The sequence below is a fragment of the Triturus cristatus genome, chromosome 8 (assembly GCF_964204655.1).
Source record: "Triturus cristatus chromosome 8, aTriCri1.1, whole genome shotgun sequence".
Classification (NCBI taxonomy): Eukaryota; Metazoa; Chordata; class Amphibia; order Caudata; family Salamandridae; genus Triturus; species Triturus cristatus.
In genome coordinates this window covers 191956472-191966576 of record NC_140591.1, presented here as the reverse complement: position 1 = coordinate 191966576, position 10105 = coordinate 191956472, and positions in this window count along the sequence as shown.

Here is a 10105-nt window from a genome sequence, read left to right as displayed (position 1 = left end):
AGAATTATTTTTGCTCTGGACCCCCCCACCCCCCATGTGTTTATACACTGTGTGGGACTTTTAACCAGATGATGCTGGCCCTACATGGTGCACCTTGCCAGGGGACTTCCTGCTGTGTTGCATGGCCAGCTGCTTGTGGGGCAGAAGGGGGGGGGGGGATGGGAGACTACTACTTTGTAGTGCCGGATGTGCTTGCCTGTTTCCCCTGCTCTTTTGCCCCAGTGCTCTCTTAGGAGTTTAGCGTGTGGTGAACACTGGCCTGCTCAGAGAAGCTGGATGAGGAAAAAAGGACTGCATGACCAATCCCCTAGTGCCTTGCTGTGAAATTGGCCTGGTATATGCTGTCCATTAAGTGAGCACCCTGTGCCAGTCCAAACAACCCTCATGGTTATTTAAGAGGTCAAATATAATTGTAGAAAGCTATTCAAGTGGTAGCTGTGGAGAGCAGCCTTCAGGCTCAGTCTTGAAGGAATATTAAAGCTTGTTTTACCAGAATGCAACCTTATTGTATTGGTTAAATGAAAGGAACCACACAGTTATATGTAGCTATAACACTCTAAATACTTCAGTGGCTGCTAACGCCAAGCACTCGACACAGTAGCACAACTGTAAGTAGCACTAATACACAGTGGGCTTCAGACCAAAGCATATACTAAAATAGTGGTATAAGAACCACGACTTACTGTCAAGACAGTATCTAGAGGACTGTGCAGTGTAGAAAAACAACTGTGTGCGCTGTACAATTTTCTAAGTCGCGGTTGCAGTTTTAAAGCTTAAGGACCCTTCCCAGTGGATTACAAGGAAGCCCTTTGGATTATAGGAGGTTGGAGAGCCACCCCACCCGTGTATACCATAGTACCGGAGTTACCTATCCCTGGGAAGCTGGGTCAATAGTGCTCAATTGGTGTCAAACTGCTGTTGATCTCAATGGAGGACTTCAAGGAAAGGCCACGGTGGGAAAGAAAAGTGTCCATTGGAATCCAAAGGTGGATTCTTGGTGAAGAGCACTTGAAAGCAGAGGGGACAGTCTGGGTCACTCGGAGTGACCATGGGCTCAGACGAATACCCACCTCTGTTTGGTGCTTCAGGCGCATTGAGGGGGTCTTGACTCTGAAGCCACCGGGACCAGGAGACTTCAATGATCCGGAGCCCCATACGAGCTGTCCAACAAAGGAGGTCGAGTGCAGAGGGGTCCATGTCTGGCTGGAGCACCAACAAGCCTTAGCAGTGGCAACCCACGAAGATGGCAAAGAAACCTTGCGGTTCGTACCCGCAAGGTCCAGGAGACTCACCAAGCACAGGGGTTGGGCGCAAGCCTGGAGCAACCAGGGGAGCCCAAGAAAAGCAGTGTTGACCCACAGGAGTCGTGAGGGGACCTCCAGCAGGTTTACAAAGCGACAGCGTGTGCGAGGAGGCCAAAGTTCTTTGTTGGAGATGATGCCAAAGGTTGAGGCTACTCAGAGCCCAGTGCAATTGTTTGAGAATGCAGACGAGCATATGCACTTGCCAAAATACACAGGGTACAGGTATTGCAGCCCTCACAAGGGATTCTGACCTCAAATTTGGTCAGACCTCTAGGGATGTGGAACCCACCTACTGTGTTGCTGGAGCTTTCAGAGTCTGCAGGAGCTCAGGATCAGCAGACCAGTCAATTGCGTTACAGTGCCTGGGAGTGACTCCTTATCTCCAAGGGAGATATCTTTGGTTGTCCTTTATGGTGCAAGCACACAGACTATGCTGCAGTGTGAGACCAAGTCGGGTCCAAACTAAGTCCAGAGTGTCAAGACTTGAAGCTCAGTGGTTTCTTGATCAGAATCTTGTCCACGTCGAATCTAGGGTCTTACAGCCAGGTAAGCCCTTTTGTACCCATGGGAGAGTGTTGGACAGATTCAGGGGAGGGTCTGGACAGTGGGAGGGTACTCCCCATGGCCTTTGTCCAGTTTCGTGCCAGAGCAGGAGCCACTGGCTCCCAGGACTGGTTTGAACTGGACTATGCACAGGGACCTAATGTGCACCTCATGCAGACATTCGGTCGCTGGCAAGCGCACTCACCCTGGCTTAATACACTAAATCCTGTCTGGCAGGTGGTCGCACCTACCTGTGACAGGATGCCTATTCTGCCTTCCCCTGCTCGAGCTTGGCTCAGCAGCAGGAGGGCAGATATGTCTGGTCGGCAGCTACCCTCTTGGGCTGCTGGGACTAGAAGGCTGGTACTGGGAACACAAGGGACCTCACAAAGCTCTCCTCTGAGGGGTGGAAGCATACCGCCTGCATGGTTACCGGTGTGATGATATGATTCTACAATGTGTGACACCAAACACGATGGGGTTACTTTCAGCTGTTTTAGAGTTGGTCATCACGTGGTTGCATAATGCCACTCTGTCAAATGGCTGCAGCTTTAACACCCTGGGAGAATGGTCTCTGTAGGCTGCATGGGTGCCCTGCTTGTGCAGTGGCACCCTCTTACTTGCAACCAAGCACCCTGCCTTCAGGATTGTCAATGCCTGCTATAGGGGTGACTTGTAGGTGTTAAGTGTAGTGACCTGTAGATGGAGTTAACCTATATCTTAAGTGGTACCTGTACCACTTGCAGGCTGCAATGAGGCCATACAAAATGGGGGGCATAATGCTAGCTTCAGCCCATGGGAGGCCTCTGGGTGCCTATGCCATGGGTACCATATACTAGGGGACTGACAAGGGTACCCCAGTATCCAATCTGGAGTGTACATGACACAACATTTTAGAGAGAAAGCAGATAGACTTGGTTCCTGATTAGCAGGATCCCAGTCAGACTAGGCAAAAACAGTGTAAAGAAGCAAAGTGGGGGTGACCATAATAAGCAGATCCTACACCTGCTCAGACCACGGGACCGAGTATAGTGATGAGCGAGCAGCACCTCCTGCTATAAGGAGTGGTGGGTGTTGTGACGGACAGTCGTGTACCTGCTCAGTGGCTTTGTTAAGGGCCTCTGTGCCCAACAAGCTGCCTGCTACCAGGATGTGTTGCCTTACAGCTGAACAGCGTCCACATGGTGGCCCAGGTCACGGCTGCCCAGATGAGGCAACACGAGACCTATTGAGGTCCCCAACATCTTCTCTGATGAAGGTAGTGAAGAGAGGGGTCCAGCGAGGTCTCATTCGGGTGTGTATGCTTTTTGACCCATGGTAAGGTACCTTCACTTGCTTGCGGCAATACAGCAACAGTCCTCGGTGGATGTGCCATTTATTGAAGGTTTCAAAGCTTATGTATTCACTATAATGGGCGTGCAGCTGCTTCTGCCTCCTACATGGTGCCCAGGAAATCACTGTATAAACTGTAATGGGAGCACAGGTACACCATGCTCTGATTTCATGGTGCAATGTGGTAATTCATGTATTTTATAACGTGCTGCATTTCATGCCTGATGTCTATTAGTGTAGATTGCTTTGCCTTGTATTGCCTGGGTTGACGCATTATGCCCAGCAGTTATGGTTCATGTGTTTTCTCTCCCTAACTGCTGCAGTTCATGCCCTGTTATGGTGTCATTTTTGCCTTCAGGATAACTAGTTTTTCGGGACTTGCATTTGTTTGCGCAGTGATGGTGTTTGCATGGCGCAACCTAAGTCTCTTATTGCACGAACTGTGATGTTTTGACAATTGCCTTCTTGGCAAAGTGATTATTGGTGTATAGTTTTGGTCTAGGTTTGTATGCAATACAGATACTTATTTTTCATATTCTGTTGTGTGGATTTTTTTTGTGGTCTATTTGTCACTGGTTTGTTGCACAAATGCTTTCCATATTGTCTCTGGGATAAACCTGCCTGCGTGTGCCAAGCTACCAAGGGGGTGAGGAGTTATCTTGGGTGTGGAACTCCCTTACCCTGACTAGAAGGGTGAGTTCTGTCTGGCTTATGTGCATACTCTAGCCAACCAAAAACCCAATTTCTGACCATGATCTAGAGCCAGTTGTTGTAATCGCTTTCAGAGGGCCATGGGGCAACGCAGGCTATTGGGGGCCAACTGTGATGGTTGAGGTCTTGTACTCCTGATGTTGCAGGGCAAACCTATGGAGCCCTCGCCACTGCGCCTAGTACTCCTGCACTTGACTGCCAAAGGTGGCTGTGGCCAAGCAGTCCAGGCTCCCTCTGGAAAATGAAGGGGTTAGTGGGTGCAGATACAGGTCCCTGAACACAACTCGTAGCTCAAATTGTAAAGGTTTGAACTATAAATCCATGACCAGTCAAATACTTTCTATTACAGGCAAGTGTTTGTTTATTCTAACTCGACAGATGCAAATAAATACAACATTCAGAAGCAACAACCCCATCCCCTTGAGGCCAGGACTCTAGTCAAGTGAATCATTGTCCCACCAGCCTTTTTGTAACCTGTTTGGGATATTCCCCTTTTCACTGGTGGCTGCATTAAGTACTCAAGTGCTCCCTTTGACTCTGGCATTTAGTTAAGTTTCTATGGAGCTGCAGTAAGGTTGGCAGTCACTCCCTTCTCACCCCGTCACCCCTGGGGCCCAACTGGCCTAGCTCTCGTCTTACCCACTCCTGCTGCACCGAAGAGTTCAGCAATGACATTCAACTTGCACTCGTGAGTCCTGCCAGGTGAGAGAAGACTGGCTGCACAGGCTCTCTCATTGTAGCAGCTCTCTCCCTTGTGAAGACTCAGTAAAACGTAAGTCTTCCACTTTCCTCAACACCCACTGAAGCCAGCGAGGATGCAACATCTTCCACGTCCTCTCCAGCAGTTATATGGTGAGTGGGCACAGGTCCCTAGCAGGGCAGGAGCAAACTGCGTATTCGAGCCTCAGTCCCTCCTTTGGGTTGCAGCACGAATCGTTTGGTGATGTTGGTACAGGCAACCTTACCTGGCATATGGGGTTTCTGTGATGCATAGTTGCATGACTCTTCCAGCACAAGGGCCCTGGCCCATGCAGTTGAACGTCTTGGCACTCCTTGTAGTAACTTTACCGTGGCCCACTCATAGGGGGTTAGCACAGCCTTATTGGTGTAGCAAGACCCACATGGCGCTCAGTCTAATGGGGCCCTATCCTGGCATATAGTGGTTGCTGAAAACCGTTCTGCACACAGGTGGCTGCCTGATCAGTACATAGCCGAATCCTCTCATGAAGTCCTTACAGTAGAGCTCCTCACCAGACCTTGCTCCCTCCAATGCTTTCATTGCCCTCACAGGGCACACTGGTGTTGGCAGGCAGGCACTGGTGATCCACAGCAGGTGGTTTTTGTTTCCCTGGCATATCTCCCTCACACAGCAAGGAGACTGACGGGGCTAGCCCTACCCCAGTCCTGGTCACTGTAAGAAGGGGAAGCTCTGCAAGATCCCATCCACGTCTCCCCCAGTCAGGCCTGGACTTTACAAAATGCAGCCCAGGGTCCTCCATGCAATGTACCATTTTAGGCACACTCATTTAGTGCTGGATTAAATGTGTGCTGTGACTGTACAGTTACCTCTATTCATTATACCATCACATGTATTGTTAGTGCACGCTTTTTAGTACTGAAGCTCTGCTATGTTAAATGAGGCAGTACTATTTACAAAAAACATGCTTCCAGCACACTCGCAATGTGTGAGCAACACAACACTTCACCCTTCATGTATTGTACTTCACTCAAGCACACATGCATCTAGCATATGCTTCCATTGTACAGCACTACATCTCTTGTAATGTATTTTTCTCAGGCATACTTGTGTTATCCACATTTACTACACTGTACTGCTCTATTGCAATACTGTAGCCTTCCTAGGTACACATGCGTCCATCAGAGTTACTCCATAGCACAGGGGTAGTATCGCACATCTACTTGATGTGGGGCAAGGGTGTGTTAAGCAGATAGTAGCAGAACTTTTAAAAAGGTGAACCTGTAGGCCACCTCTAGTGGCACATGGTAAAAAGACCTGCTTGCTACAACTTTTCACTGCACTGTATGTTGCCACTACTGTGCTTGTGCTGCTTAATTCCTGGTGCAGGCGGTATCCTTCCGCCATGAGGGTAGTACTTTGAGTGTCCCTCCTGGCCCAACAAGACTGCAATCCAGGAGAGCGGCCTGTCACGGCTCACATTCATGATCTGTTTGCCTATGATTGTCCGGATTAGGGATCCAGACAACAGTACAGTTGGGCATATGGGGCACGGGTACATGGCTTTACCATGCAGAGCACTTTTCCATCCCACAGCGGTCATCTTAAACCATGTGCTGTTTTACTCATTTACAAATGTAGGTGTCTTACCATGGATTCCTTGTATGTTGCCATAGGTACATATTGTGCAAGCCTTTGTCTGAAATCAGTATTGCCTTCTGGATATTTGAGCTTTACTTTGGGCACTACAATGGTAAAAAGAACCCCAGCATGTAAGCTCTTGGCTTCCATATCATCCTGAAACTTCATTATGGCAAGCAACTTTTTGTTTCCTTTAAAATAAATAATCGCTGCATTATTAGTTGTACCACTTGGATGATATTTATGCATGCTTTAGCCAGGGGAATTCTGATTTTGCTAAATTGAATAGATTTGGGATGTAATTTTACTAATCTGTTGGTTCACTAATAGAATATCGATGACTAAAATATCCCCATACACAAATGTCATATCGACATCCTATATTTATAATGGTAAGTATAAAAATATCAAACTATCGATGTACAATATCGTTTAAAAAAATATTCTTATATATAAAAATGTTAAATATAAAATAATTAACTTTAAAAAATATATTTGGATTTAATATACATTTAAATAAATGTAAACATTTTTAAACATATAAAATGTAATCTATATTTACTTAAAAACAAATCTGAATTAATTTTAATTTTTAAAATGTATAAATATATACAACTTTACATATATAGCTATAACATAAAATCTAATAAAATATTATAAATTAAAACATTAAAATATGTAATAGTATTTGAACTTAAATTTCGCACAACATCGAGTGCAACAGTAGGGAAAGTGTTGGATATTGAAGGGGTAAAAATTACTATTCCCACTCCAGTGAGTGCAACAGTAGGGAAAAAGTTGGATAGCAGAGGGGTAAAAATTAATATTCCCATTGAAGTCAGTTCAAAACTAAAAACAAACCAACTACAATACAAGATTTAAAAAAATATATAAAACTATAAAATTACAAAAGATAAACATTGTTAAAAAATCTAACAAATACTTAGAATTTTTTTTAATTTACAAATTTCTATTTTAATAAATATTTATAATAAAAATTAATTACGTGAATGTAATCTTTATTTCCTACCCTATAACACCACACAGTTCACAACACACATTTAAATTAAAAAAATGTACCTCCATAATTTATCAATTCAAGAAATATAATTAAATCAAAACAGATAAATTAATTTACTCCCCGAACCTCACCCTTATAAAACCGAAACGCACCCAAAAGAAAATTAAACAATTACCATAAATATTTATGAATTAAGTAATACTAATTAAACAATTAACGTTGCACTTTCAACCCCAATAAGCACCACAACCCACATCTAAAAATCATTACACAATTTCCATAACTAATTTAACATTAATAAATTAATATCAACTAACCACTTATTAACTAATTAAAGATATTACTTCCCACTCTTTACCACTATAAACCCTACTAACATCTATTAGTTACACAATTGCCATATTTTAATTAGCATTAAATACCAAATTTTTAATTAATCAAATTACTTCCCACCCTATTCCCCTATAAACCCACAACCTGCTCCTAAATTAAGACAATTAACATAACCAAGTTATTATAGTTAACCAATTAATAATTTCCCACAATTCACACTATAATCTAAATTCAATAAATAATAAACAATGTAAATTACTCCCCACCCTATTCCCCTATAAACCCACAACCCGCTACAGAACTAAACACAACATTTAATTAAAATGAATGACTACTAAAAAGGTAATACGTATCTTAAAGAATAAAAGCAATACCTATATAAAAAATCACATACTTTTAAAATACATACACTAATCTTTATTTTAAAAAACTATTTTTGCAAGCAATCTTAATAACTTCGATATTTTTAAAAGCAATATTTTTTTTTACCTCAGTCGATATTCTTGACCACGATGTTCTTGCTGTCTATTTCTGTATCACGATATTTTCAACTCTATTTGTGTATGTCGACATTTAAAATTCTGTCTGTGCACCCTTGCAGAATTGTCAATTCAGCCGCAGTTCGATACAAAGACCCGCTGAGTGGCAATAGTTTCAAGATTGAGGTTTATTCACTCCAACAGAAAAGACTGCAAAAGAGGCGATTTTTTTTTTATTAAGAAAGGAATGGGAAAGGTAGGCAAATGTCTCTCGCAAATGGACACCACCAAAAGTTTGGTGCAACACAACTCATGTGTGTAGGAGATGGGTTTATCAACAGGGAAAATAATTTTATGTGAAAAAGCGAAGTGGAAAATCGATAGCAAACTCAACGTTTGCGTTCCTTGATGAATTGTGCATGGTTGCCTAATATGCCAGGATTAGCGGTAGAGTAACAGGTTTACATGTGAAACTTCAAAATACAGCTGTATTTTCCTCTTCTGATGTGTATATCCCAAAGATTGTAACTAGGCACTTCTATTTTGTATTTGACAGGTTATATGAAATCAGTTTGTTAGGATCACTGCATGAATCCTATCACTAGCAAGGTGAGGAGGCTTGCCGCCAGCCTGATGTGTGCTTCCTGTGTAAATTATCATTGGTTATCCATGATTGGCATATATACACTGTGCCCAGGAGCTGTAAATGAAATGCTACTTGTGGGCCTGATTGCACCACCCACACAAGTAGCCTTTCAAGTGTCTCGACCCTGCCACTGCAGTGTCCACATGCACAGTTCACAGTTTACAAATGGCAGGTTTACCTGGCGAGTGCATCCACTTGCCAGGCCATAACCTTCCCTGTAAGTCACCCCTAAGCTAGGCCCAAGATACCCCCTTGGGCATGGTGCAGTGTATGTCAAAGATGGGCCATGTATTGGAGTGTTTTACATGTCCTGATAGTGAAATACTGTGTATTTCATTTTTCACTATTGCCAGAACTAGCACTCCCATAGGCTATCACTGGAGCTACCTTGCAAAATGTTACAAGTATAACGTTCAGTTAGGAACAGCTAGAGATTTGGAGTTAGGGTTCTCTGAACTCTGAATTTGATAACACACCTTTTAGTAAAGGTGTTTTTTATATTGTGTTGGAAAATGCCACTTAGAAAGTGAGCATTTTCTTGTGTAACCATCCTGTATGCACCTCTGCCTGCTTGTGGATACACAGTCGGTTTTAGACTGACAGGAGCTGTTTGTGCATTTGCTTCAAACTCCCACGCCTAAGGAGCTGAGTTTTGACCTGCATATGCTGATGGGCGATCCTGGTCTAGAGTGGTAGGAGGAGTTCTCACTGAAGTCTGGACAGGCTGTGGCTGCTCTGCACAATGCTGTCTCCACCTCCTGTAGTGAAACTGAACCAGGGAGGACAGAACTGTTTTTGCAAATCAAGAGACTTTCTGAACAAAGGCTGGAAAGGGGTATAGGTATTGGACTTGAAACCCACAGAACTTTAGATACCTTCTGAACTAAGAGTACCCTACCAAGAAGAGCTGATGAGAGGTCGGTTACCCCCACTTCCCTGCCCCTCTCTATTGCTGTGTGCTTGTTTGCTGGGGGTGGGCCTGAAGTTGTTGCTTCTGTCTGCGGGCAGTGTAAAGGACTAAACTTTTGCCCTGATGCGGGATCCTACTTCAGATCGCCAATGGCTTGATGTAGAGCTTGCCTCCTGTTTAGAAGTCCTAGGGACACGCAAGCTTAATCTGCAGCTTTCTTGAACTCCGCTGCTGGGAGTTCTGACCTGCCCTGTTGTGCCAAACCCAGTTCTGAGCCCTTGGATGTTGTTCCTGCTGCAAAGAAGTACAAGACCTTAAAGAAACCTGAAAATCGATCCTTTGTCCTTCTTGTGGCTGAATCTTCAGCTGTGCGTGAAAAATTCCTGGTGCTCAGCCCCGTGTAGCCAAGAAGCTGTTTGCAGTACCTGCCAGTGGCCTGAAAAATCGCCACATCAGAGTCCTGGGCACAGGTCCCCAAAGGCTGAGAC